Below are 5,304 nucleotides of genomic sequence, written 5' to 3'. Positions count from 1 at the left end.
ATTACTAATGAGCTGTCAAATCACAGGCCCAACCTTACCCACTGTGAAGTTGCTCGGACGAAGGAACCATCATCACTTCGTTGAATTCCGCTTCTTGAAGAAAACTACTGTACCAGCAGTACTGCTAGCTACAGTAGTTACTCCAACAGAGGCCTCCTTTGGTTCATAGGATAGGAATTTTGTAGGAATATGAAAATCATAGGAAGTGAGATGACATGCATCTCAATTCCTATAGAGAAAGAGATGCCATTTGATGCATAGGATAGGAATTTTTCCATTGAGTCTAGGCTAATGTACTCGTAATTTGCTCTAAAAACTACAGTAGTAACTAGTAGTACTGGTACATGCTCGTAATTAATTAAACAAATGTACGAGCGACACAGACACACACACTAACTACTAGTACTACTACTTCTCACATGCTGGCCAGCCGCCGTCGTTCTCCTTCCCGGCTTTGTCGGCGACACCCCATGGTGCTTGGATCCACTTTCTTGCGGCGGCGGGCCTCTCTTTTCTTGAGTACTTTCTGACTTTTCCGCTCCCTCTGTGCGGCTTTGGCCGCCTCTTGCTCTACCGCCCATTCGGCCTTGGCAGCTTCAAATTCCGCCCACATAGGTGTGAGGTCGCGAGCGGCGATGAACTCGGCACGGCGGGATGCACCGCTTCCCTACCATTCTGTGTGCGGTCGTGGGCGGCGAGGAACTCGGCGCGGCGGGATTCCATCGCTTCCTTACCGGGTAGTGTGCGGCGCGGTGGCATGAACGACGCTTGGTGACAGCTCTGGTGGTCGTCGAAGGCTAGTTGGCGACAAGAGCGGTTGCATGGATGCCTGGTTGTCAATATGTGCCGCATACGCTTCAAAGGCTCGTCATCCATGAGTTCACATTTTACCACCACGCCAGCGTCTGACCGCCCTGGCCTACCGAAACCCCTTCCATCGCTAGCGCGCGCTTCCCGCCTGAAACGATCACCGTCTCTCCAGAACGTCAATGCCGCATTCACCGGCCTTAACTACAGGTGCAGTTGGTGTGTCACTGACATGCCGGCCAGATGCCCGTTGGGCCCACATGTCAGTGATACAACGCACCTGCGGTTAAGTCACTGAAGCAGCGTCCGCATTCATGCCCGACGCGACCTCTCACTGGCGCCGGCATTGCAGCAGCACGACGGCCGAGAGAGCGCCACCCGTGCGGCATCCCGGTGCAAGCGACTGTTCCGCGTTAACGACACCACGGCTATCGTTTCGTCCGCAACCCACATTAATGACACGCGGCTGCCGAAGAACCTACTCCGGCGCCAGCCGTCCATCTGTCTGCCGCGGCTCATTGCCATTCGCCCGCTATATTAACTTGAGCCCCAGCTCCCAGCCATAGCCAAAGACCCACACTCATTCTCCTCCGGTCCCTTCCTTCTGTCGGCACCACTCCAACCATGGCCTCCTGGCGCTCCAAAGCTCTCTTGGACGTACTGTCACAGGAGCAGTTGAAGGACATTGGCGGCCCCGCTCCGGGCACGCTACAAAGCTCTCTTGGACGTACTGTCGCAGGAGCAGACGAAGGAGATCACCGGCTCGCCCCGGCCGCCCTCCGCCGCCAGGACCACGAAGCCGGCGCGCGTGTGCGGGCGCAGCCGGCAGCGAGGAAGAGTAGTACACGGTAGGTCGTCGCCGCTCTGTTCCCAGGAAGGCCACCGCTCCTCCATTCAGTCGACGCCAAGCTTGGTAGGATAAACATCAGCGGCCGATTAGCCGCTTGACGGCGACGTGGAGGCGGAAATCTTCAGAACCTTGTGCTCCGGAGGAGGAGGTTATCAAGGCGGATGAGGAGGAGGCAAAGGCAATAGTCGGCTTTCTCAGGTTCATGGCCGGACATGGTGGTCGGGCGCCGGTGATCATTTAGATTAGGTTTACAGTAGGTTTTAGTATGGTTTGTGCGAAATATGTAATGAATTTCGTCCAGTTTATAGGAAAAGTTTTCGAAATGTAATGAATTTCATCCGGTTAATTTGAAATTTGCTTTGTTTGCACGAATTTTATCCAGTTAGTTCATATAGTTGTCGAAAGGTATGCGGGCAGCATTGGATGGCATCCAATAGTGTCCTCGGACAGATGCCGGTGTAAATTTGAGGGCCAGCGCTGGAGATGCCCTAAGTATCATGCTATAATCGCTAACAGTGCTCCATTATTTCGCAGGGAACAGTTTTCCCTCGATCAAAATCAGATCCGCCGTGTTTCGCACTCCTCCCACGTAAGAGTGTAGACTCTTGCTTACATAAAAATGGAGCAAGTGGACGGCACTGTAGCACGTCATATCACTCAAACTAGCCCACCTAACACGCGAGAAAGCACCGCCCTCATCATTTTGTTCTGGATTTCTATGATCGATCGCACGAAAATGTTACGCTTTGCAAGTTCAAAAGGAAAAAGGCGGCACACTTACGACTCGTACGTGTCGCACCCATGATAGTCCGGCTCGCACGCCGCTCACCAGAGGGAACACGCGTTGTCTCACATTTTCACTAACATGTGGGACTGCAATTGAATAAACCGTCGATAGCCGAAATCTAATCGCTCGGCGGGCGTCGGCTGAGAAGAGAGAGACGGGGAGGGAGAAGAGATCGCCCGCCCGCCGCGCACGGACTCCAAGAAATATATATGGTGATAATGTGAGGTGGGCCATGGGGGAGTCCGGAGTAAGTGAAGTAGAAAGGCACAAATGGTATGAACATGCATGGCATATAGGGTGTGTTTGGTTGCGTTCTCATCTCAGCATAGTTGTTCCCTCTTCATGCATGCTCGACTCAACACCCCTCTTCATGCATGCTCTCTTCATGCATGCTTCTAGTGTATTTGTGCTAAACTAGTGTGGACTCATGCACCCTCCATACACTCTACCAAACACCCAAAAGTGGATCGAGAAGGGAACTCTTGGGCGGCATTTGTCTCTTACTACGTACTCCCTCCGTTCCAAATTACTCATCATGGTTTTAGTTCAAATTGAACTAAAACCACGACGAGTAATTTGGAATGGAGGGAGTACCACTAAATGTTGTATGTGCAATGCACGGTGATGTTATGGAGTACGTGCCTAAGTACTCTACTACTACTATATTAGTTGGAGGCACATATTAGCTTTTATATTTGTTTACGTGTATGCCCCGAGACCTTCCAACTAGACGTGTCTTTCTCTCCAGGTCGCACTTTGTATCGTTCATACCACTAGTACTACTACGTGTGGTCTCCGACCCAGAAATGGAAGAAGTGGAGACACTCTACCATGCTGTTTTTTTTTGCGCTGGGCTCTACCATGCTGTTCATGTCCCACTCCTTCCGCTGACGTGTGGGACATCCAGCACGTGCCGTGTTTGGCACTCTTCGTCGTAAGAGTTGAAACGCTAGCATTCATCAGAAATAAAAAAATAAATATAAATCAGCAGTGATACTATTTTTTTTAAATTATCCTCGTCTACCCCGGTCGTATCGCAGGCCCAACCTTTCCCACTGTAAGTTGGTCGGACGAAGGAACCATCATGACTTTATTGAATTCCGCTTCTTCAAGAAAACTTACTGTACCCGCAATACTGCTACCACACGCGAAGACTGGACGGCACTGTACCATGTCATATCACTGAAACCCACTAGGCCATCCTAAAAAAAACCCACTAGGCCTAGCCCGCCTATAGGTCATCTATTTTGGAACGGAGGGAGTACGTCTCTATACTGCTATGATTTTTTGTTTTACATCTCTGTACTTTTGCTATGATTTTCCTACCCTATGAACCAAATGAGGCCTGAATGTATCCGTGTCGACTAAGCCTACAATTTTAGGAGCTTGGGCTATTGGCCGATCGACGACGGATAAGTATAAGCGTACCACGAGCTCATCAGCCCCAACGTTTCTCTTCAGTGAATGTTTTGCAAGTACTATAGCTCGCACAGTAGCTAACCTACTAACACCAAGAATCATCAAACAAGCCCTGTTGATATGATAAACAGTTCAAACTTACATCTAAGCATGCCATATATTACATCAAAAGTTGGTGAGGATACATCTGTTTCCATAACTCGGAGAGGGTTCGCATGATTCACTATCAAACAAAAGTAGCAAGTACCGCCCACACAAGACAGTGCACTAGCCCTAAGATGGTTTGATAACACGCATAGTTCTGGTAATTAAACACAGGGCAATGCAAACCTACCCCGAAGGATTAGCGCGACCAACTATTTCTTGTCATCGATCTCTCGGGCAATGACCACAGCACGGACAGCGGCATCGGAATCGATCTCTGGGGCGATGTCCACAGGACTGACCGCGACATCGGAATCGATCTCTGGGGCGATGTCCACAGGATGGACAGCGGCATCGGAATCGATCTCCGGGGCGATGCCAACAGGACGGACCGCGACATTGAAAACGATCTCTGGGGCGTTGTCCACAGGACGGGCCGCGACATCGGAATCATCAAGGACGTCCACCGGCACCTGCACAACCCTAACATATTAGCAAGCACATTGCAAATAATCAAAAACCACAACTATGGTAATAAGCCATTATTTTTTACCTTGTGCAGCTCACCGGGGGATCCCATCCCTCCGGGGGCCATCTCCTCGTCCTCGATGGGGGACATCACCTTGCCAGGGGAATACTGCTTCTCAACGGCGACTATCTCCTCAAACTCGGCCTTGAGCCTCGCATAGGTGGCCATCAGAGTTTCTGGGGTAGGCACGGTGGGGCCCTTGCTGTTCTTCCAACTTTCTTTGAGGAGTTCGTCCGCCAACGTCGTCAACTCTTTGGCCAATGCTTGTTTCTTGGAGTTCTTCGTCTCCATGGGTTGGCCCGCCAACATGGTCAACTCGTTGGTCGGTGCTCGCTTCCTGGAGATCGCTGTCTCCAGTGGGTTGTCCGTCGGCAACTCTTTGCCTAGTGCTCCAGGATCCATCAATGAACTGACAAACAAAAAGCAATCGAAAGGAAACCACAATCGCAATGAAAACGGGAAAAGAATAGGCTGTGAGAATCGGTCGGTGCTTCGCAAAAAGAAGATTCTTGGAATGAAAATATAGCAGCATCACTGATTCGCCCACCTTTCCTTCGCCTCTTCGAGAAGACGAACAATGATGTTACTCCTACTTCTAAAGTATCGAATCCACTGCTGCATGTCCGTCCACCTCGTGCGGGAGGGATAGCGTGTAGCAAAAGCTCCTACTAGTCCCTCCAGCCACCACGCTCATGCGCGAGGGAGGGACGCAGCTTCATTGATTTACTGCTCCTGCCTTTGCGTCTATGATAGGTGGGCCCAATAGGT

This window comes from Aegilops tauschii, chromosome 1, assembly GCF_002575655.3.
Source record: "Aegilops tauschii subsp. strangulata cultivar AL8/78 chromosome 1, Aet v6.0, whole genome shotgun sequence".
Classification (NCBI taxonomy): domain Eukaryota; kingdom Viridiplantae; phylum Streptophyta; class Magnoliopsida; order Poales; family Poaceae; genus Aegilops; species Aegilops tauschii.
Note: the sequence above shows the minus strand (reverse complement) of the source record.